Source organism: Dama dama, chromosome 7, assembly GCF_033118175.1.
Source record: "Dama dama isolate Ldn47 chromosome 7, ASM3311817v1, whole genome shotgun sequence".
Lineage (NCBI taxonomy): Eukaryota > Metazoa > Chordata > Mammalia > Artiodactyla > Cervidae > Dama > Dama dama.
The window spans coordinates 8635442-8661079 of record NC_083687.1 but is presented as its reverse complement, the minus strand read 5'-3'; positions in this window follow the sequence as shown (position 1 = coordinate 8661079).

The following is a 25638-nucleotide window of genomic DNA, read 5'->3' as shown; positions in this document are numbered from 1 at the left end:
TCAATCTTTAAGGAAATCAACCCTGAATATTCATTGGACTGAGGCTGAAGCTGATGCTCCCATACTTTGGACACCATATAAAGAGTCGATGCATTAGAAAAGACCCTGATGCTGGGAAAGATTGAGGGCATGAGGAGAAGGGAGTAACCAAGGGTGAGATGGTTGGATGGCATCACCAACTCAATGAACATCAGTTTGCACAAACTCCGGTAGTTAGTGAGGACAAGGAAGCCTGGTGTGCTGCAGTCCATGAAGTCATAAAGAGTTGGATATGACTGAGTGACTGAACAATAACAACAACTCTAAATAAACTACATGAGTAAAGGTCTTCTTCTGAAAATTATGATTCAATAAGTCCAGATAAGCTTTCCACGTACTTGAAAATATCCATACTTAATTCTGATGAACAGAGTTGAGAACATCCAGATACTGCAGAAACCTTGGGTGTGGTTTGTCTTCTTGGTCCCTTTGGGTTGCTATAATAGAACACCATGGACTAGGTGACTTATAAACATCATATACATTGCTCATGGTTCTGGGGGCTGGGAAGTCCAAGATCAAGGCACCAGCAGATTTGGTGTCTGGTGAGGACCACTTCCTAGTTCATAGGCTGCTATCTTTCCTCTGTGTCCTTATGTGGCAGGAGAGTCAAACAAGCTCTCTAGAGTCTCTTTCATGAAGACACTTAGACTAAAAAATATTCACAGCCTAAAAGTTGAGAATTATGTCTTGTTCAGTGGGAATTTTGGGGACTTCAAGCCTGGGAGGCAGCATCTGAAGTAACCATGAAAGAACTGCTTCAAGGAAATGGCTGAGGTGGGGATAGTGGGGGATGGAACCAGGTTATAAAGAAGTTTTGCAAGAGAAGGAAGGTGGTCTCAATATTGAAAGAATATTGTAAATTAAAGAACACCAGGTAATCCAAGTGAAAAAGTTAGCACTTTTCTAAGGATAGAAAATGCAAGAATGTGTGATTTGAGCTTATTGAAATCATTCCTTCAATATGTACCTCAGTCATATGGGGCCAACCAGTATTCTGTGTTTTCACACCCTGAGTTTCCTAAGGGCTCACCGTGGGGACTGGCTGCAGTCTGCAGGCTGCTAGAAGGCAGGTATTCATTTCTAACTGACCTCCCTCAGAGCCCACCAACTCACAGTCAGGTGGTGGCTGCAACGGCTGATGACTATGACATACTTTGTTTACTGATATGGCAAGAAATATTCGATTTGTCAATTCCAATCCCATTCATGAGTGCTCTACCTTCATAACCTAATTACTTCCTAAATACCCCTCCTTCAAATATTATCACTTTGAATACTAGGATTTTTCATATGAATTTGGATGGGGAGGAAGGGAGCATTCAGTTTCTAGTACACTGATGTCAACTAAGTCGCTAGGAGATGTTGACTGGAAAAAAAACGCACAACCTAAAAGTTGAGATTTATGTTTTATTTGGTGGTTCTTGAAGACTTAAGCCGACTACACCTGGACATCACAAGACAGTCAAAACTGAAATCTGATGGACTATACTCTTTGCAGTCAAATTGGAGAAGTTCTATACAATCAACAAAAACAAGACTGGGAGCTGACTGTGGCTCAGATCATGAACTCCTTACTGCAAAATTCAGACTTAATGGAAGAAAGTAGGGAAAACCACTAGACTATTCAGGTATGACCCAAATCAAATCCCTTACTATTATACAGTGGAAATGACAAATAGATTCAAGGCATTAGATCTGATAGACAATGTGCCTGAAGAACTATGGGCAGAGGTTCATAACACTGTACAGGAGGCAGTGATCAAAAGTGAAATGAGTCAGAAAGAGAAAGAAGATAACGTATTCTAACACATATATATGGAATCTAGAAAAATGGCATTGAAGAATTTACTCACAGGGGAACAATGGAGAAACAGACATAGAGAATAGATTTACAGATATGGGGGAGTGGAGGAGAGGGTGAAATGTATGGAAAGAGTAACATGGAAACTTACATCACCATATGTAAAATAGACAGCCAACGGGAATTTTCTGTATGGCTCAGGAAACTCAAACAGGGGCTCTGTATCACCCTAGAGGGGTGGGATGGGGAGGGAGATGGGAGGGGGTTTCAAAAGGGAGGGGATATATATACCTATGGTTGATTCATGTTGAGGTTTGACAGAAAACAGCAAAATTCTGTAAAGCAATTATCCTTCAATAAAAAATAAATCAATTAAAAAATATCCCCAAGAAGAAGAAATGAAAAAAGACAAAATGTTTGTCTCAGGAGGCCTTCCAAATAGTTGAGAAAAGAAGAGAAGTGAAAGGAAAAGAAGAAAAGGAAAGCTATACCCATCTGAATGCAGAGTTCCAAAAAATAGTGAGGAGAGATAAGGAAGCCCTTCTATGTGAACAATGCAAAGAAATAGAGGAAAACAATAGAATGGGAGAGACTAGAGACTTCTTCAAGAAAATTAGAGATACCAAGGGAATATTTCATGCAAAGATGGACACAATAAAGGACAGAAACAACAAAGACTTTTCAGAAGCAAAAGAGATTAAGAAGAGATGGCGGGAATACAAAGAAGAACTATACAGAAAAGATCTTAATGACCCAGATAACCACAATGCTGTGATCACTCACCTAGAGCCAGATATCTTGCAGTGTGAAGTCAAATGGGCCTTAGGAGGCATGACTACAAACGAAGCTAAGTGGAGGTGTTGGAATTCCAGCTGAGTTATTTCAAATCCTAAAAGATAAAGTGCAATTAAAGTGCTGCACTCAATATGCCAGCAAATTTGGGAAACTCAGCAGTGGCCACAGGCCTGGGAAAGATCAGTTTTCATTCCAATCCCAAAGAAAGGCAATGCCAAAGAATGTTCAAACAACTGCACAATTGCACTCATTTCACATGCTAGCTAAATAATGCTCAAAATCCTTTAAGCTAGGCTTGAACAGTATGTGAACTGAGAACTTCCAGATGTTCAAGCTGGATATAGAAAAGGCAAAGGAAGCAAAAATCAAACTGGATCATAGGAAAAGCAAGAGAATTCCACAAAAACATCTACCTTTGCCTCATTGACTATGCTAAACACTTTGATTGTGTGGACCACAACAAACTGTGGAAAATTCTTCAAGACATGGGAATACCAGACCACCTGACTTGCCTCCTGCAAAACCTGTATGCAAGTGAAGAAGCAACAGTTAGAATTGGACATGGAACAACAGACTGGTTAAAATTGGGAAAGAAATACATCAAGGCTGTATATTGTCACCTTGCTTATTTAACTTCTAAGCAGAATACATCATGCAAAATGCCTGGATGGTTGAGCACAAGCTGGAATCAAGATGCCATGAAAAATACCAGTAACCTCAGACAGGCAGATGACACCACCCTTATAGCAGAGAGTGAAGAGGAACTAAAGAACCACTTGATATAAGTGAAAGAGGAGAGTGAAAAAGTTGGCTTAAAACTCAAAATTCAAAAAACTAAGATCATGGCATCCAGTCCAATCACTTCATGGCAAATAGATGAGGAAACAATGGAAACAGTGACAGATTTTATTTTCTTGGGCTCCAAAATCACTGCAGGTGGTGACTACAGCCATGAAATTAAAAGACACTTACTCCTTGGAAGAAAAGCTATGACCAACCTAGACAGCATATTAAAAAGCAGGACATTACTTTGCTGATGAAGGTCCATCTAGTTAAAGCTATGGCTTTTCCAGTAGTCATGTATGGATGTGAGAGCTGGACTATAAAGAAAGCTGAGTGCCAAAGAATTGATGCTTTTGAGCTGTGGTGTTGGAGAAGACTCTTGAGAGTCCCTTGGACTGCAAGGATATCAAACCAGTTGATCCTAAAGGAAATCAATCCTGAATATTCAATGGATGGACTGATGCTGAAGCTGAAGTTCCAAGACTTTGACCACCTGATGAAGAACTGACTCATTGCAAAAGACCCTGATACTGGGAAAGATTAAAGGCAGGAGGGAAAGGGGATGACAGAGGATGAGATGGTTGGATGGCATCACTTACTCAATGGACATGAGTTTGAACAGACTCTGGGAGATGGTAAAGGACAGGGAAGCCTGGTGTGCTGCAATCAATGAGGTTGCAAAGAGTTGGACACGACTGAACAGATCCCTCCAGGGTTGTTCTGAAGAGGTAAGGGAGGAGCAGTATATATGGAGTTTTGTTTTTTTTAAGACAGTTGGAACATCAAAAGATTACTGATCATTAATGAAAACCAGGATTTCCCACATGGTGCTAGTGGTAAGGAACCTGCCTGTCAATGCACAAAACATAAGAGACACAGATTCAAACCCTGGGTTGGGAAGATCTCCTGGAGGAGGGCATAGCAATCCACTCCAGAACTCTTGCCTGGAGAATCCCATCAACACAGGAGACTGGCAGGCAACAGTCCATAGTGTCGCAAAGAGTCGACATGACTGAAGCACATCCACTATCTAGGGTCAGAATCCTGTCTTCCTCCATCCTGAATTACCCCAGGGTGCCCTGTTGGGGTTGGCTGCAGAAGCTGATGGCTCAGAGACAGCAACTTTCTTTCTATACTGAATTCCTTCAAGGTCCACTCGAAGGTGCCTCAACATCCTGTGTTTACTGAAATGACAGGCCATACTTTTTGTTTACAGAGACATGGAGGAAAAAACCAGCCCCTGTGGGGTGTGCTACCATGGGGGTGGTCAAGTGCATTAAGAGGTGATATATGTAAGGTGGAAGAAAAATACATTTGCAAGTAATAAAATAGTACACAACACTTACTGTGGGAGTATTTCAGTTCTAGTAGTTATGTTATTTCTAAGATTCCTTTTTAATAGAGATTACTTTAAATAAGGGTGAGGATAAATGATGGTGCTTTCTATAATTTCTCTTTTTAAGCATGACAGAACTGTTATTAATCCAAAAGTTCTTGATCAACTATCATTTTGCTCTCTTGTAAGTTTCATCCTCTCAACATAATTTTTATCAGCTTCTTAAATAATCTAGCTTTTCTTCCTTTAGAATCTGATTTCATTCCCCCACACTTGAAGATCACTTACATAAAAATAACTTCAGATTTTCAGGGGGAAAAAAAAACCTCACATACTATTGTCAAATGTTCTCATCATCATGTTGCTACATATTAGCACCTAACTATCCACTAAAATTAAGGGGGTTAGTTTAATGCCTAAAGTTCTCATCAACTAGTGTTTCCCATTCTTTGTAATATGTTCTACAACAGCTAGGCTGAACTTGCTGCCATGGACAGTCTGCTAACCAACCTTATCTAGGTTGTAAAATGTTACACTCTTGGAAGGCATAGTCCTTTCAAGTCTATAGAGCGCAAAGATTTAATTGTGTGAATGAGAGTTGTTAAGGGCCTATTCAGTTCAAATTAATTAGTAATCATTCAGCATACCTACTGAGAGGGAAGCTTAAGGCAATTTAGAAGCTGTCCCCCAGAGAACTTGTTGGTTGGAGAAAGACAATCACAGAGTGTTCACTTAGTCCAGAGGCTTCGTGCAGCTGCATAATTCTTGTCTTTTTCTGCTTTGCCAAGAGGAGACAGAAAAAGAAGATGTCAGAAGGAACACAGCAGAGATGCTTGGTGTTCAGCAGTCTAATTGAGAATGTTAAAAAGACAAGTTCAAGCATACTCTCTGATTAAGATGGAATGGATCAGTTGTTTCCCAAGAGTGACAAGTAAGGAAGCAAAGAAAGCTTCCTTTAGGATGCTGAAAAGAGATTCTGGAGACAGGAAAAGGCCAGACATGGAAAATATGGAGAATGAAATTTAAAAAGCAATACATATAACCACAAAAAGAAACAAAAACATGTTTAAAAGATAAAGGAAATGAGTAAAACTTATCAGTTCTGAAATGTTTATATTCTTACAAAATGTACTCAAGTGATTATGTTATCTATTTAATGAGTAGCTGTTTTAGTTTATAAAAATATTACTGCTGTAATATATTTATACCTTTGCTAAGGACAAAGGAATGATTTACTAATGAAGACAAATCTGGCTTCTGTACCCTGACACCAAACTAAATCACAGAGTTTTGGATGAAGTAGAAAGAATAGCTTTATTGCTTTGTCAGGCAAAGTGGGCCACAGTGGGCTAATGCCCTCAAAGCTGAACGTCTCAACCTGGAGGTGGTAGTGAGGAGTTTTATAACAATGATTCAAAGAGGGTGTGATCAGCTCGTGGACAATCTTCTGATTGATTGGTAGTGAGGTAAGTAGGAGGCAGCACCACCAATCTTCTGGTTCCAACCCTTCTGGGGTCTACACCTGTGCTTGTGGACAGCATACGGTTAACTTCTCCCTGGTGGAAGTTTCAGTATCTGCAAAATACCTCAAAGATACTGCTGTGTGTCTCACCTGGTGGGGAACCAGGACCCTGCCCCAAGGCGGCACTATTGTTTGTCTTGACAGCTAGCTTCTCCCTAGTCTCTGCATCCTCACCTGCCCCAATTAACAAGTGTTTGAATCTGCCCTTTGGAACTCAAGGAGGATTTTGGAGGCTGAATGAAGCCTATTTTGTGCAATCAAAGAAATGAGGGACATTGAAAGCCTTGTGTTCACAGGAGCCACACAGGGTACTTCTTGGTTTCACTGAGGCTTCTAATAATGTCTTTACAAGTGAGACCACCTTTAAGTGAGGCTTGAAGGAAAGCTTGAAGCTAGGCACCAGCAGTATATGAACTGAGCACTTCCAGATGTGCAAGCTGGGTTTCAAAGAATCAGAGGAACTAGAGGTCAAATTGCCAATATTTTCTGGATCATGGAGAAAGTAACGGAGTTCCAGAAAAAACATCTACTTCTGCTTCATTGACTACATTAGTGCCTTTGACTGTATAGATTACAACAAACTGCAGAAAATTGTTACAGATATGAACAGCAGACCACCTTGCCCATCTCCTGAGAAACATGTAAGCAGGTCAAGAAGCAATAGTTAGAACCACGCATGGAATAACTAACTGGTTCAAGATAGGGAAAGGAGTACAACAAGACTGTATATTACCAGCCTGCTTATTTAACTTACATGCAGAGTGCATCATGCGAAATGCCAGACTGGATGAATCACAAGCTGGAGTCAAGATTATTAGGAGAAATATCAAAAATTTCAGATATGCAGATGATACCACTCTAATGGCAGAAAGTGAAGAGGAACTAAAGAGCCTACTAATGATGATAAAAAGAAGAGTGAAAAAACTGGCTTGAAACTCAACATTAAAAGAAATTAAGATCATGGCATCTGGTCCCATCACTTCATGACAAATAGAAGGGAAAAAGTGGAAACAATGACAGATTTTATTCTTTTGGCTCCAAAATCACTGAAGACAATTTCTGTAGCCCTGAAATCAGAAGACGCTTGCTCCTTGGAAGGAAAGCTATGAAAAACCTAAACACTGTATTAAAAAGCAGAGACAGCACTTTGTTGACACAAGTCCATGTGGTCAAAGGTATGGTTTCTCCAGTTGTCATGTATGGATGTGAGAGCTGGTCTATAAAAAGGCTGAGCACTGAAGAATTGATGTTTTCCAATTGTGGTGCTAGAGAAGACTCTTGAGAGTCCCTTAGACTGTAACGAGATCAAACCAGTCAATCATAAATAAAATAAACCCTGAATATTCATTGGAAGGACTGAGGCCAAAGTCCTAAAGCTTCAGCTTCAGCTAAAGGACTGAAGCTCCAATACTTTGGCCACCTGATGAGAAGAGCCAATTCATTGGAAAAGATCTTGATGTTGGGAAAGATTGAAGGCAAAGGGAGACAGGGGCATCAGAGGATGAGCTGGTTAGATAGTATCACAAGCTCAAGGGAAGTGAATTTGAGTAAAGTCTGGGAGATAGTGGAGGACAGAGGAGCCAGGTATGCTACAGCCAATTCCCTGTTGATTCAGATGGTAAAGAGTCTGTCTGCAGTGCAGGAGACCCAAGTTCGATCCCTGGGTCAGGAAGATCCCCTGGAGAAGGAAATGGCAACCCACTACAGTATTCTTGCCTGGAAAATCCCATGGATGGAAGAGCCTAGGGGTCTATAGTCCATGGGGTTGCAAAGAGTAGGACAATACAACTGAGCAACTTCACTTCACTTATGAGGTCACAAAGAGTTGGACACAACTTAGCAATTGAACAAGGACAGCACTAAGATCCTTAAACCTTGCTTTAGTAAATATATCATCTCTGTAATGATGTCTCATTGTCCCTTGGGTCCCCCACAATGCTCATTATAGTGCACATAATTGAGGCTCTCTAAGCATTCTTTCCTGTGTATGTTTGTATGTATGTAAAATTTATGTACAGTGACAGATGCAGAACTTAAACATACAAATCATACATTCTGACAGATTCACACACCTACATAACCAACTCTCAAGTCAGGACAGAGAACAATTCCATCACCAAGCAAGTTTCTTCCTGTTCCCTGCCAGTCAACCCTCACTACACATAAGTAACAACTTCTGTTCTGATCTCTATTGTGCCTGCTTTTGGATGCCATATAAATGGTATTATCAGTATTTTTATTCTTATTCACTCAATAGGTTTTTAAACTATACCCATGTTATTATTTATATTGCTTCATTATATTTTATTGCTAAGTAATGCTTATTGCACTAATATACCACAAATAGTTTTTCCATTGGAGAAGGCAATGGCAGCCCACTCCAGTACTCTTGCCTGAAAAATCCCATGGACAGAGGAGCCTGGTAGGCTGCAGTCCATGGGGTCGCTAAGAGTCAGACACGACTAAGTGACTTCACTTTCACTTTTCACTTTCATACATTGGAAAAGGAAATGGCAACCCACTCCAGTGTTCTTGGTTGGAGAATCCCAGGGACGGGGGAGCCTGGTGGGCTGCTGTCTATGGGGTCACACAGAGTCAGACATGACTGAAGTGACTTAGCAGGAGCAGCAGCAGTTTTTTCATTCTATATTGATAGACATTAGTTCAGCAGGCTTTTCCATGTGGAATTATTTTAAACAAAGCAACTATAAGTATTCTACTGTTCTTTTTGTGAACATGTGCTTTCACTTCCTTTGGTAAATATATATGATTGAAATTGCTAGCTGGCAGGATAGGTGTGTATTTAACTTTATGAGAAACTTCTAAAGAGTTTTCCAAAGAGGTGTACCCATTTTGCATCCCCACTAGCAATGTAAGAGAATTCCAGTTTTTCCACATCTTTGCTAGTATTTGGGGGTTTTAGTAAAATTTTAAATTTTTGGTCACTATAGAGAGTGGGAAATATTTCACTGAGGTTTTATTTTGTGTATTCATGATGGCAAGAATATTGAGCACCTTTTTGTAAGTTTAGGGGCTATTTTAAAAACACTGTACAAAACAATGTTAAATGTCTTCTTAAATTCTTTTTTCTTTTTAATTAAGCTATTGGTTTTCTTGTTACTTAATTATATCACTTATATACTCAGGATGCCAATCTTTTGTCAAATACATATATTCAGAATATTTTCTCATTGTGTGCCTTGCCTTTTTACTTTCTTTATACTACTTTTTAGTGGGCAGAGATTTTTTACTTCTGATAAATTCAAATTTGTATTTTTTCTTATATTCCCTCTAAGAATATCACAAAGATGGGCTCCTATGATTTCCTCTAGAATAATTAAGCTTCCGCTTTGTCGTTCATTTATGCTTCATTCTAAATTAAATTTATGGATAGTGTGAGGGAAATCTACTTGTTCCAGCACAATTTGTTAAAGAGATTCATTTCTCCTCTGAATTTGTGTCAGCGTTTTGTTGAAAATCGGTAGATCATACTTTTTTCCCTTCCATGAACTATATATCATTATTTTGCCAACATCACATTGTCTTGATTACTATTTATAGTACTTGAGCACTATTTACAGATTTATATCAAGTCTTGAAATCATGGAGTGTGAAATTTCCAACTCTGATCCTCCTTTATTAAAATTGTCTTAGCCTTTTTATAGGTTTCTTTCCTCTGTGGATTGTTCATCTCGTTATTTATTATGTCTTTTTTTTTTTTTTTTTTCAAGGCTCTGGAGCACATTTATAATAGCTGTTTCAAAATATCTGATTGCTAATTCTAACATCTGAGTCATCTCAGACTCTCTCTTCATTGACACTTATTTTTCTTCATTGATCTTTTCCTTTTTCTTTGCATATTGATTCATGGAAGAGAGTCAAGATTATGCTATCTTTCCTTAAATAGCTTTAAATTGTAGTCTTACAGCAATTAAATTACTAGAAAATGGTTGTGATTCTCTCAGATCTGGTCTTACTCCTTATTAGGGTAAGTCTCTTTCAATTGTTCTCAGTTCTAGGGTTGCTAGAGCATAGCTCTTATTTCAGGGGGTGATTCTTACTCATAAGGTATGATTTTTCCAGGTTTTTCTACTGGATTCCTAAGATGCTCAGTGAGGTCTCTGGACTCTGCTTGGCTTAGAACTCAAACGCCTCTTGGTCCCGCGTATTGTCTGGCATCTTGTTCAGATCTTAGATCTACTCCAGTCACTCTGCGTTGGATGTTGGACGTAGAGTCTTTCCCTGAATACACGCAGCCCAGCCCTCAGCCGACAGTTCACAGGGGATCCACATGCAAACCCTCTATGAAGACTGCTCCTCTTTGGGTTGTACCCCCCGCAAGTCTACCTGCTGCCCCTGCCCTGGACTTTGTGCTGTGCCTCCTCCTCTTTGTGAAGACCACCACTTACTGGTTAAAGGTGCCTCCCTGTGTGCATTTGGGAAATTGCCCCCAGGTAGAAACATTGGGTGAATATGGGGCTTAGATTTTTTATATCCATCCTCTCAGAAAACCCTTATTCAATGCATGAAAACAAGTGTCTCATATACTTTGTCCAATTTTGTGCTTTTCAACACTGGAAGAGTAGGTTCTTTACCAGTTAAGTAATCCTGGTAAGAAATAGCAGGTGATACACATCTTTAACATTTTAAGTGAATTGATGCTATAATTTCAAATAGAGACTCTTAAGGCAAGTCACCAGGCTTCCAGGAGCACCCACTGCAAACACATTTACAAAGTCACTCAGTGTCCTTTGGATTGATTGCTCTTTCTAGCTACTAATATCTGGAATACACTGTTCATTTACTAGATGCTAAATTTATAATTAAAATTCACCTTTGCCTTAAGGATTTAAAGCTGAAAGTTCATCTTCTTTACAAAGCTTCTTAACAATAATCACTTACACACGATGCATTATTTTCACTTTTTTAATTCCTTTTTCAGTTAAAGAACTGCTTTTTGTCTCTCCTTCATGTGTAAGTTGCTGTAATTTTCAACTGTTTTGCAAATTCCATAAAATAAGTTCATTTTGTTTCCTGTAGCCTACTTATCCATTCGAGACGGGCCATCACATAGAATATTTGTTGAAAGGGTAATTCTAAATCTTCTTTCTTTTTATATCCAGTGCAATAATTTTGGATGCTTCATTTGACTAAAAGCAAATAGGACCAATTCCCTGCTTTAACTAATACTGATCACCAGAAAATTCACAGGTTTTTAACCTCTAGAGCTCACCTTTTTCTAGAGCTACAGACCTGAGTTTCCAAATATCTTCTGAACAAATCTAACCAGGTGCTCTACTGCCAAAATAATGTCAGTTTTTCTCTCTTCCTGTGATTTCTATTACCTCTCCTGCAAAACTCAAATGAGAAGTCACAGGACCTTTTTTTTTTTTTTTTTAATCATCTTACTTCCTCCCCACTTGCAGTATGATTTATTCATCATATTTGGGGATCATTTTTCTTATCCATTCTCTTTCCATCCCTACTGACATAATCCTATTTAAAGCCTTATCACTACTCCCAGCAGGATCATAACAGTAATTTCCTAAATAAATGTGTACCTCTCTCTTCCGTATGCTGCCAGAGTTATGCTTCTAAATAGATTTATAATAACATCTTCTTACATTAAAATCTTTACTGGCTCTCTGTTACTTATGGGAAAAAAGTAGACCAAGTTTCTGATCACTGATTTAAAGTCCTTCATCGGTTCCCTAGACCCCATTTTCAGGTCTGACCATCACCCAATATGTTGCACTCTTTTTTTGGGGGGGTGTTACATCCTTGGTATACTTTTCATCAATTCTAATTTTCACTACCCAGAGCAGGTACTAACCATCATGGAATACTCATCTATATTCTGGAAGTTTGCTACCAATGAATTAATTTCCTACTTTTCACTTTTTAACAAGTTACTAACCAGATGCATTCACTCATTCCTCCACCCTGGTTAAACTGATCCACTTGATGATATTGTTAGGGGAACCACTGAGTGAGTTATCTTAAACAGGAGGTCCTGGTAAGGAATGAAGAACTAACAAGCAACCACCAAACAGAAAAATTCGGGAAAGGTCAAAAAGAGAAAGGAGACTTCATATATCCTACCAACCTCCCAGAGTCCTTCTTGCTGGAATTCACCTTGGCTGAGCCATGTACTTACCACCAGGAAGGACCTGAGTCGGAGAGATTGGCCACCAGCAACCTGGAAACTAACCCCCTTAGCATGAAAGCTAAGACTGCGAGCTCCCTGGCAGAGCAGCTCTCCTGGGCTCCTTCACCCTCCTACTCCCCACCTATGGGAGGCCCATCCCGATAAAGTCTCATGCTTTGTCAGCAAATATGTCTCCAGACAATTCAATGTTTTTAAGATTTTTATCTTACATTGAAGTATAGCCGATTAACAATGTAGTGATAGTTTCAGGTGGACAGCAGAGGGACTCAGCCATACATACACATGCATCCGTTCTCCGCCAAACTCCCCTCCCATCCAGGCTGCTGCAGTAACATTGAGCAGAGTTCCACTTGCCCTACAGTAGGGCCTTGTTGGTTTTCCGTTTAAAACATAGCGATGGGTGGGGAAATTAACAAGATGGCACCAGTCCGGCTCTCTCGCCCCACGCTCTGTAAACAATGACTTTGCACGGTTGTCTAACAGCTGAGATCACTTATAGTACTGTGCATCACGTGGTACTCGCTTGGCCACAGGCTACTTTTGTTCTGTAGGTATATATGTATATATGCTTCACCTGCAAATGCCTTGAAGTGTTATGTGCAGTTACGTTGTGGTATGTTATGTCTGCTGCTACAGCTGCTGTGCCAGCCGGGAGAGAAAGCGTCTGCAGTTCCTACATCTCCTCTTGTTTTCTTGCAGCCTCTTAGCTCGTTCCTTGCCTACCTATGGGTTCAGCGAACAGTGTGCACAGTGAGATAAAAGCAAAACAGTTGGCTCTGTGAACAGGATCAGCAATCCAAGGATGTACTTCTCCCCCCCAAACTCCCTGAGGGTCAGGCAGAATCCCACTCTCGGGGTCTTGTGAAGGGGTCCCCCTTCCTGCAATTATACAAATGTTCTGAAATTTTCACCATTGTACTTCTGCTTCTGCAGTTTTCTTTTACTAGAAATGTTATTTCTTCCATGTAAAAATGGAAGCATTTTTAATGTAATTTGCTTATGATTTTCACTATTTTTTAAACAGTAAGCCCCATATCTATAGTTTCACTTGTGTGTCAGGGAATATACTATATGCCCCACACATTTTTATTGTTCCATTAAACTCTAAAGAGATGTGCATTACTCTCATTGCTTTTCACATCTTAGTTATTCAAGTAAATGGCATATTGATCTAGATTATAGATTGCTCAAGATCAGGATTCATATTAAGTTTATTTTTGTTTTTCTCATCATGACTATACCCTGCAATGTGCAACTCCCTGGGTTGAATTTAATTTTCCTTACTCTCTTTTTTGGTTGTTGTTTTTGTTTATTTTTTGTTTTTTCCCTTTGCCTTTGTAGTTTTTTCTTTTATTCCTAATGCATTTACTATAGTGGGATTTTAGTAATATTAACTGAAGTTTCCTGTAGTTTCACCAGCCTATGGTGCAGCCTATGGATGCAGTGTGGGAAACTTTAAGGTAATAATCATTTTTCACTCTCTCTTATCCCCATCTGATTGAAGCCACTAATTTCCGGGAGTAGCAGAGGTGCCTCATGAGGTTTTGAAGAGTCCGCTCATGTACTCCTTTATTATTCTCCTTGAAGCAATTTAGGGGCTCCTTTCTACTTCAGATGCTTCCAGGACACTTCATTTCCTGACTCTGCTCAACCCACATATCTTCACCTTGTCAGAATAAGGCTGTAGTCTTGATTCCTCAGTATGCTGAAGCTGAAGCGTCTTCTGAAGATATAGTGGAGAATATGCTTGTTTCTACCTGTTAGGAGACCCTTGTTATTTAACCCCAAAGTGGCACTGCTTTTACTTCTGAGACCATGTTCTACTAGAGCGACTGGTTTGCCTTATGTCTTTTACTTCTTCAAAATAAGGAATTATTTTTATAAATAATTTGTTATTTGCTTTCATAGCCTCTGTTATTACCATTTCCTTTCAGTAACCTCAGATTTTAGATGAAGATCAATGCCTCAAAACTTTTCAGTGGAGAAAGACAAATATGATACCACTTACTTGTAGAACCTAAAAATATAGTGCACATAAACTTATTTGTGTGTGCATGTTCAGTAGCTCAGACATATCTGACCTTTTGTGACCCTATGGACTGTGGCCCGCCAGGCTCCTCTGTCCATGGAATTTTCCAGGTAAGAATACTGGAGCGGGCTGCATTTCCTTTTCCAGGGGATCTTCCTAAGCCAGAGATGGAACCTGCATCTCCTCCGTCTCCTGCATTGGCAGGTGGATTCTTTACCACTGAGTGACCTGAGACGCCTACACATGGACTTATTTACAAAACAGAGATAAACTCACAGACATAGACCACAAACTTGCAGTTACCAAAAAGGGAAGTCAAGGGGAGGGACGAATTAGGAGTTTGGGATTAACATATACACACTCCTATAAATAAAAAAGAGGACCTATTATTAATATATAGCATGGGGAGCTATATTCAATATCTTAAAATAACCTATAATGGAAAAGTATATATACACACACATATATATGTATCACTTTGCTGTACATGTGAAGTAACACAATACTGTAAACCAACTGCATTTCAATAAAAAAATGTATATATAAAGACCTTTTGGTGTTTTCTGTGTGGGGATCCACGCCTGTGTTCCATGGTTGAACACCTGATTCACGCTGGTGTCAGTCTAAACCAGCACATTATCATAGCCACACTATTTATTTCACATGTTGAAATGTGACTTAAGTCAATCTAATCAGAATTAACCCTTAGATTTCCAGAGGGGCTATCAGAAAAGAAGCTCACTATTTCCAGCGAACTTCTGCAGACATTCTGGCACTAGGAGTTACATTTTTTTTTTTTTTTTTAAGAAAACAGAAGCCAAAAAAAAAAAAAAAAAAAATCAAGCCAAGAGGTGGAGAGAGAGAAACTGAGAAGTATAATGATAGCAAGTTAAACCCTTTGTACAGCTGAAGCCCTGCAATTACTGAATTTTTCAGAGTGTCAGGAAATACATTCCATTTTATGCCTAAATCAGTTTGAGTTTAGAATTTTCTCACTTGCAACAAAGGGAACGGACTTAAATGGTTTAGGCAGGAACCAAGGGAGCCATTTGCAAATGCTGAAGTTACTGTAACTGAGAGGAGCAGATTGAAAATCCCATATAGGTTTTTTAACCAGACAAAGTTACATTTTTTGTTGTGATGAGAACTTTTATGATTTGCTCTCCTTTTTAAAGATTTTTACTTTATATTGGAGCATAGCTGACTACTAATGGTATGTTAATTTCAGGTGAACAGCAAGGTGGTTCAATGATATGTACACAGTATGTATCTGTATTTATTATTCAGATTTTTTTTTCCAATTTAGATTGTTACAAAGTCTTGACTGGAGTTCCCTGTGCTGTACAGTAGATCCTTGGTGGTTTACAGCAACTACCAAATATACAATACGGAATTGATGCCTTCAAACTGTGGTGCTGGAGAAGACTCCTGAGAGCCCCTTGGACAGCAAGATCAAATGAATCAATCTTAAGGGAAATCAACCCTGGATAGTCATTGGAAGGACTGATGTTGAAGCTGAAGCTCCAGTATCTTGGTCATCTGATGCAAACAGCTGACTCATAGGAAAAGTCCCTGATGCTGGGAAAGATTGAGGGCAGAAGGAGAAGAAGGTGTCAGAGGATGAGAAGGCTGGATGGCATCACCGATGCAATGGATATGAACTTGGGCAAACTTCAGGGAGGCCTGGTGTGCTGCAGTCCACGGGGGTCACAAAGAGTTGGACATGACTGGATGACTGAACAACAACAATGATTAACTATAGTGATCATGCTGTCATAACATCCCCAGAACTTCCTTATTTTACAATTGAATGTTTATACCTTTTGAACCCATTTTACCCAACCCCTGCTACCAACACTAATTTGTTCTATGAGTTCCTGTGGGTTGTTTCTGTTTTTATTTTAGATTTACCTGTAAGTTTATGTCTTTCTCTGTCTGATTTGTTTTACTTAACATCATGCTCTCAAGGCCCATTTATACTAAGAAAATGACAGGATTTCCTTCTTTTTATTTATTATTATTTATTTATTTATTTTTCCATTTATTTTTATTAGTTGAAGGCTAATTACTTTACAATATTGTAGTGGTTTTTGTCATACATTGACATGAATCAGCCATGGATTTACATGTATTCCCCATCCCAATCCCGCCTCCTGCCTCCCTCTCCATCCCATCCCTCTGGGTCTTCCCAGTGCACCAGCCCTGAGCACTTGTCTCATGCATCCAACCTGGGCTGGTGATCTGTTTCACCCTTGATAGTATACTTCTTTCAATGCTATTCTTTCAGAACATCCCACCCTTGCCTTCTCCCACAGAGTCCAAAAGTCTGTTCTGTACATCTGTGCCTCTTTTTCTGTTTTGCATATAGGGTTATCGTTACCATCTTTTAAAATTCCATATATAAGTGTTAGTATACTGTATTGGCCTTTATCTTTCTGGCTTATTTCACTCTGTATAATGGGCTCCAGTTTAATCCATCTCTTTAGAACTGATATAAATGAATTCTTTTTAATGGCTGAGTAACATTCCACAGTGTATATGTACCATAGCTTCCTTATCCATTCATCTGCTGATGGGCATCTAGGTTGCTTCCATGTCCTGGCTATTATAAACAGTGCTGCAATGAACATTGGGGTGCATGTGTTTCTTTCAGGTCTGGTTTCCTCGGTGTGCATGCCCAGGAGTGGGATTGCTTGGTCATATGGCAGTTCTATTTCCAGTTTTTTAAGGAATCTCCACACAGTTCTCCATAGTGGCTGTACTAGTTTGCATTCCTACCAACAGTGTAAGAGGGTTCCCTTTTCTCCACACTCTCTCCAGCATTTATGGTTTGTAAACTTTTGGATAGCAGCCATTCTGACTGGTGTGTAATGGCACCTCATTGTGGTTTTGATTTGTATTTCTCTGATAATGAGTGATGTTGAGCATCTTTTCATCTATTTGTTAACCATCTGTGTCTTCTTTGGAGAAATGTCTGTTTAGATCTTTGGCCCATTTTTTGATTGGGTCATTTATTTTTCTGGAAATGAGCTGCACGAGTTGCTTGTGTATTTTTGAGATTAATCCTTTGTATGTTTCTTCATTTGCTATTATTTTCTCCCATTCTGAAGGCTGTCTTTTCACTTTTCTTGTTGATTCCTTTGTTGTGCAAAAGCTTTTAAGTTTAATTAGGTCCCATTTGTTTATTTTTGCTTTTATTTCCAATATTCTGGGAGGTGGGTCATAGAGGATCATGCTTGATTTATGGCAGAGAGTGTTTTGCCTATATTCTCCCCTAAGAGCTTTATAGTTTCTGGTCTTACCTTTAGATCTTTAGTCCATTTTGAGTTTATTTTTGTGTATGGTGTTAGAAAATGTTCTAGTTTCATTCTCTTACAAGTGGTTGACCCGTTTTCCCAGCACCACTTGTTAAAGGGGTTGTCTTTTTTCCATTGTATATTCTTGCCTCCTTTGTCAAAGATATGGTGTCTGTAGGTACGTGGATTTATTTCTGGGCTTTCTATTTTGTTCCATTGATCTATATTTCTGTCTTTGTGCCAGTACCACACTGTCTTGATGACTGTGGCTTTGTAGTAGAGTCTGAAGTCAGGCAGTTTGATTCCTTCAGTTCCATTCTTCTTTCTCAAGATTGCTTTGGCTATTCGAGGTTTTTTGTATTTCCATTACAAATTGTGAAATTATTTGTTCTAGTTCTGTGAAGAATACCATTGGTAGCTTGATAGGGATTGCATTGAATCTATAGATTGCTTTGGGTAGTATACTCATTTTCACAATATTGATTCTTCCAATCCATGTACATGGTATATTTCTCCATCTATTTGTGTCCTCTTTAATTTCTTTCATCAGTGTTTTATAGTTTTCTATATATAGGTCTTTCATTTCTTTAGGTAGATATACTCCTAAGTATTTTATTCTTTTTGTTGCAATGGTGAATGTTATTGTTTCCTTAATTTCTCTTTCTGTTTTCTCATTGTTAGTGTTTAGGAATGCAAGGGATTTCTGTGTATTAATTTTATATCCTGCAACTTTACTGTATTCATTGATTAGCTCTAGTAATTTTCTGGTAGAGTCTCTAGGGTTTTCTATGTAGAGGATCATATCATCTACAGTGAGAGTTTCACTTCTTCCTTTCTTATCTGGATTCCTTTTATTTCTTTTTCTGCTCTGATTGCTGTGGCCAAAACTTTCAAAACTATGTTGAATAGTAGTGGTGAGAGTGGGCACCCTTGTCTTGTTCCTGATTTCAGGGGAAATGTTTTCACTTTTTCTCCATTGAGGGTAATGCTTGCTGTGGACTTGTCATATATAGCTTTTATTATGTTGAGGTATGTTCTTTCAATTCCTGCTTTCTGGAGAGTTTTATCATAAATGGATGTTCAGTTTTGTCAAAGGCTTTCTCTGCATCTATTGAGATAATCATATGGCTTTATCCTTCAATTTGTTAATGTGGTGTATTACATTGATTGATTTGCAGATATTAGAAAGAATCCTTGCATTCCTGGGATAAAGCCCACTTGGTCATGATGTATGACTTTTTAAATATTTTGTTGGATTCTGTTTGCTAGAATTTTGTTAAGGATTTTTGCATCTATGTTCATCAATGATATTGGTCTGTAGTTTTCTTTTTATGTGGCATCTTTGTCTGGTTTTAGAATTAGGGTGATGGTGGCCTCATAGAATGAGTTTGGAAGTTTACCTTCTTCTGCAATTTTCTGGAAGAGTTTGAGTAAGATAGGTGTTAGCTCTTCCCTAAATTTTTGGTAGAATTCAGCTGTGAAGCTCTCTGGTCCTGGGCATTTGTTTGCTGGAAGATTTCTGATTACAGTTTCGATTTCCATGCTTGTGATGGGTCTGTTAAGATCTTCTATTTCTTCCTGGTTCAGTTTTGGAAAGTTATAGTTCTCTAAGAATTTGTCCATTTCTTCCAAGTTGTCCATTTTATTGGCATAGAGCTGCTGGTAGTAGTCTCTTATGATCCTTTGTATTTCAGTGTTGTCTGTTGTGATCTCTCCATTTTCATTTCTGATTTTGTTGATTTGGTTCTTCTCCCTTTGTTTCTTAATGAGTCTTGCTAATGGTTTGTCAATTTTGTTTATCTTTTCAGAAAAACAGCTTTTAGCTTTGTTGATTTTTGCTATGGTCTCTTTTGTTTCTTTTGTATTTATTTCTGCCCTAATTTTTAACATTTCTTTCCTTCTATTAACCCTGGGGTTCTTCATTTCTTCTTTCTCTAGTTGCTTTAGGTGTAGTTAGGTTATTTATTTGACTTTTTTCTTGTTTCTTGAGGTAAGCCTATAATGCTATGAACCTTCCCCTTAGCACTGCTTTTACAGTGTCCCATATGTTTTGGGTTGTTGTGTATTCATTTTCATTCGTTTTTATGCATATTTTGATTTCTTTTTTGATTTCTTCTATGATTTGTTGGTTATTCAGAAGTGTGTTATTTAGTCTGCATATGTTTGCATTTTTAATAGTTTTTTTTTTTTTTTCCTGTAATTGAGATCTAATCTTACTACATTGTGGTCACAAAAGATGACTGGAATGATTTCATTTTTTTTTTTTTTTTAATTTACCAAAACTAGATTTATGGCCCAGGATGTGATCTATTCTGGAGAAGGTTCCGTGTGCACTTGAGAAAAAGGTGAAACTGATTGTTTTGTGGTGAAATGTCCTATAGATATCAATTAGGTCTAGTTGGTCCATTGTGTCATTTAAAGTTTGTGTTTCCTTGTTAATTTTCTGTTTAGTTGATCTATCCATAGGTGTGAGTGGGGTATTAAAATCTCCCACCATTATTGTGTTATTGTTAATTTCCTCTTTCATCCTTGTTAGCGTTTGCCTTACATATTGCGGTGCTCCTATGTTGGGTGCATATATATTTATAATTGTTATATCTTCTTCTTGGACTGATCCTTTGATCATTATGTAGTGTCCTTCTTTGTCTCTTTTCACAGCCTTTATTTTAAAGACTATTTTATCTGATATGAGTATTGTGACTCCTGCTTTCTTTTGGTCTCCATTTGCATGAAATATTTTTTTCCAGCCCTTCACTTTCAGTTCTGTATGTTTCCCTTGTTTTGAGGTGGGTCTCTTGTAGACAGCATATATAGGGGTCTTGTTTTTGTATACATTCAGCCAGTCTTTGTCTTTTGGTTGGGGCATTCAACCCATTTACATTTAAGGTAATTATTGATAAGAATGGTCCTGTTGCCATTTACTTTGTTATTTTGGGTTCACATTCGTACAACCTTTCTGTGTTTCCTGTCTAGAGAAGATCATTTACCATTTGTTGGAGAGCTGATTTGGTGGTGCTGAATTCTCTCAGCTTTTGCTTGTCTGTAAAAAGCTTTTGATTTCTACTTCATCTTTGAATGAGATCCTTGCTGGGTACAATAATCTGGGCTGTAGGTTATTTTCTTTCATCACTTTAAGTATGTCCTGCCATTCCCTTCTGGCCTGAAGAGTTTTTATTGAAAGATCAGCTGTTATCCTTATGGAAATCCTCTTGTGTGTTATTTGTTGTTTTTCCCTTACTGCTTTTAATATTTGTTCTTTGTGTTTGATCTTTGTTAATTTGATTAAGATGTGTCTTGGGGGGTTTCGTCTTGGGTTTATCCTGTTTGGGACTCTCTGGGTTTCTTCGACTGGGGTGGCTATATCCTTCCCCATTTTAGGGAAGGGTTCAAATATTATCTCCTCGAGTATCTTCTCATGACCTTTCTTTTTGTCTTCTTCTGGGACTCCTATGATTCGAATGGTGGGGTGTTTCACATTGTCCCAGAGGTCCCTGAGGTTGTCTTCATTTCTTTTGCTTCTTGTTTTCTTTTTTCCTCTCTGCTTCATTTATTTCTACCATTTTATCTTCTACTTCACTTATCCTATCTTCTGCCTGTGTTATTCTACTGTTGGTTCCCTCCAGAGTGTTTTTGATCTCATTTATTGCATTATTCATTTTTAATTGACTCTTTTTTATTTCTTCTAGGTCCTTGTTAAACATTTCTTGCATCATCTCAATCCTTGTCTCCAGGCTATTTATCTGTGACTCCATTTTGTTTTCAAGATTTTGGATCATTTTTATTATCACTATTCTAAATTCTTTTTCAGGTAGATTCCCTATCTCCTCCTCTTTTGTTTGGCTTGGTGGGCATTTTTCATATTCCTTTACCTGCTGGGTATTTCTCTGCCTTTTCATCTTGTTTAGATGGCTGTGTCTGGAGTGGCCTTTCTGTATTCTGGTGGTCTGTGGTTCCTTTTTATTGTGGAGGTTTCTCCCAGTGGGTGGAGTTGGTCAATTGGCTTGTCAAGGTTTCCTGGTTAGGGAAGTTTGCGTTGGTGTTCTCATGCATGGAACTGGATTTCTTCTCTCTGGAGTGCAATGGAGTGTCCAGTAGTGAGTTTTGAGATGGGTCTATGTGTTTCGTGTGACTTTGGGCAGCCTGTATGTTGACGCTCAGGGCTATGTTCCTGCATTGTTGGAGAATTTGCATGGTATATCTTGCCCCTGAACTTATTGGCTCTTGGGTGGTGGTTAATTTCAGTGTAGGTATGGAGGCTTTTGGATGATCTCTTATTACTTAATGTTCCCTGAAGTCAGGAATTCTCTGGTGTTCTCAGGTTTTGGACTTAAATCTCCTCCCTATGGATTTCAGTCTTATTCTTCCAGTAGCCTCAAGACTTCTCCAACTATACAGCACTGATAATAAAACCTCTAGGTTAATGGTGAAAAGATTCTCCACAATGAGGGACACCCAGAGAGGTTCACAGAGTTACATGAAGAAGAGGAGAGGGAGGAGGGAGATAGAGATGAGCAGGAGGAGAAAAAGGGGAACTCAAGAGGAGATAGACAGATCTACACAGTACTCTGTTCCCTAAGTGTTCTCCGTAGCCCAGAACACCCACAGAGATTCACAGAATTGGGTTGAGAAGAGAAGGGGGAGGGAGGAAATAGAGGTGATCTGGGGGAGAAAAAGGAGAGTCAAAAGGGGGAGAGAGTAATCATCACACTCGTGAGTAAAAGTGGGTACTGAATATTGTATTCTTAAATGTCCAAAATCAATATCAAAAACTGAAAAACAATGATTAAAAATCTAGAGTAGAGGTTAGACTCTTAAAAATACAATATTAAAAGCAAAAACACAAAAAATGTAAGAAATATATATGAAGTTTGCTTTAAAAATAGGGTCTTTTTTTTTTGGCAAGGTTATAGTGAAATGAAAATGAAAATTAAGGAGTAATAGAGGAATAATAGAGGACTTTAAAAGAAAATAAAAGAAAAAAATAAGAAAAGAAAAAAAATTTTTAATTAAAAAATAGTAAAAATATATGAAAATGAAAATTAAGGAGTAATAGACAAGTAATAGAGGACTTTAAAAGAAAATAAAAGAAAATGAAAATTAGGGAGTAATAGAGGAGTAATAGGGAATTTTAAAAGAAAATAAAAGAGAAAAAATAAATAAAAAAAGAAAAAAAAATTTTTTTTAATTAAAACAAAAAACAGTAAGAATATATCTAGGAATTTCTCTGGAGCTGTTGTGGGCAGTGTGGGTTCGGTTCAGTTTCAGATAACTCCTTGTTCCAGCTTACACTTCTCAATATCTATAGGCCCCTTCCAGTGTAGTCGGTGTTAACTACAGGGATTTTAATCTGTTGCACCAGTCACTTCTAAAGCGGTTCCCTCTATTTATTTGGCATCGGTTTGCAGGTCTCTTCAGTGTCTAGTTTCCACCCTGACACAAGCTAGTGGAGATGGTCTCTTGTTTAGGTTCTCTTGTTCAGTCATGCTGTGGGGAGAGAGGGGCGCTGCAGACAAATATCACTGGTTTGTGTGGGGAGCACTCACAGTGTTCCGGCCACACTGGGTTTGACCCCACTTGCAGTGTGTGCTTTCCCCGTCTACACTGCTCAGGCTCCAGGCTGCTCTACAGGCAGCGGGCCCTGAGTTGCGTGTGGTTCCAGTTTTCTGGTATGCCACAAAAGCGCGGACTTGGTTGGGCCTGCGTTTTGTGCCTTCCCCAACCCGAGCAGCTCAGGCAGCCAGGAGCTTGACAGCGCACTCTCCCCAGGTACAGTGCGCCTTCTCCCCTCCGCGGTCCCAGCCTCAGTTTCCACGCGCACCGGTTGGGTTCGCCTTGTGTCTGTTCTGGGGAGCTGGTCTCTAGCCGCGACCCTCCCGGCGGATGTCAACCATCCAGAATCTCAGGAAGTCTTTAGTTAGAAACTGGGAGCCTGTTTGCAGTTTGGTAGGGGATGCTGTCTCTGGGGCCTAGTTTGCCCCTTTCCCCGCCCCTCTGCCTCCTGCTTCCAGTGGGGGATGGGCCGGTCCGCAGCCGGCTAGCTCTTCTCTGGGATTGCTCAGTCCTTCCTTTGTTCTGCAAACTGGCTGGCATTGTGTTTGGTTCACAGGTTAATTTTCTCTCTCTCTCTTGCTATCCCACAGTTTAAGTTGCTATCTCATGCTGATTGCCCTCAGGGCATTTGGGCCTGGTCCTTACCCTAAGCAATGCCACCGGCTCCTCTCTGTTCAGCCCCCACTTACTGGCAGCGGATGCGAGCGTCTGGGGTAATTTTCTGCTGGGAGTTGCTTTTAGGCATGTAATCTGTGTGTTTTATTTATTTTCCCTCCCAGTTAGGTTGCCCTCCGAGTTTCGAAAACTTCCCCCAGACCTGCCAGTGAGATGGTTTCCTGGTGTTTGGAAACTTCCTCTATTACGACTCCCTTCCCAAGATGGGTCTCTGTCCCTAGCTCTTTTGTATCTATTTTTGTCTTGTATATTTTGTCCTACCTCCTTTTGAAGACAATGGGCTGCTTTTCTGAGCACCTTATGTCCTCTGCTAGTGGTCAGAAGTTGTTTTGCACAGTTTGCTCAGCGTTCAAATGTTCTTTTGATGAATTTGTAGGGGAGAAAGTGGTCTCCCCGTCCTATTCCTCCGCCATTTTAGCTCCTCCCCTGATTTCCTTCTTTTTAATAGTTGAACAATATTTTATTGTGTATAATAAATAACACATATTCTTTATCCATTGACACTTGGACACGTAGGTTGCTTCCAATGTCTTAAACATTGTAAAGAATGTGGCAATGAACATGTGATTGCAGGTATCTTTCAAGTTAGTCTTTTTTATTTTCTTTGAATAGAAATTCAAAAGTGGAATTGCCAAATCATGTGATAGTTCCAGTTTTAGTTTTTGGATAAACCTCCTTGCTGGTTCCCATAGTGGCTGCATCAATTTACATTCCCACCAACAGTGCATGAGGGTTTCCCTTTCTCCACATTCTCAACAACAGCTGTTGCATCCTCTTTTTGATAATAATCATTCTAACAAGTGTAACATGATATCTCATTGTGATTTTTATTTGTATTCCCCTGATAATTAGTGATGTTGAACATTTTTTCATGCACCTATTGGCCATGTGTATGTCCTCTTTGGAAAAAATATGTATTCATATCCTCTATCCATTTTTAAATCAGATTTGATTTTGCTATTCAGTTGTAGGAGTTCTTCATATATATTGGATACTGATCCCTTATCAGTATGTGGCTTGCAAATACATTCTCCCATTCAGGACATTGCCTTTTCATTTAGTTGGTTTCCTTTGCTGTGCAGAACTTTTTAATTTTGATATGGTACCACTTATTTATTTTTGCTTTTGCTGTCTTTGTTTTTAGTGTAAAACCCAAAAGCATCATTGAAATGACCAATGTCTATGAACTTATTGCCTCTTTTTCCTTCTTGGAGTTTTATGGTCTTTGATCTTTACTTTCAAGTCTTTAATCCATTTTGATTTAATTTTTGTGTATAGTGAAAATAATGGTCCAGGTTCATTCTTCTGCATGTGGCTGTCTGGTTTTCCCAACATCATTTATACTGTCCTTTTCCTACTGTGTATTATTGGCCCCTTTGTCTTAATTAATTGACTATATATGTGTGATTTTATTTCTGGACCTCCTATTATATTTCATAGGTGTCTGTTTTTTATGCCAATACCATAATGTTTTGATCACTACAGTTTCATAATACAGTTTGAAAATAAGAAGCATGAAGCCTCCAGTTTTGTTCTTCTTTTGCATGCTTGCTTTGGCTACTTGGGGTCTTTCATGGTTCCTTACAAATTTTAGGGTTGTTTGATACATTTCTGTAGAAAATGCATTGGAATTTTGATAG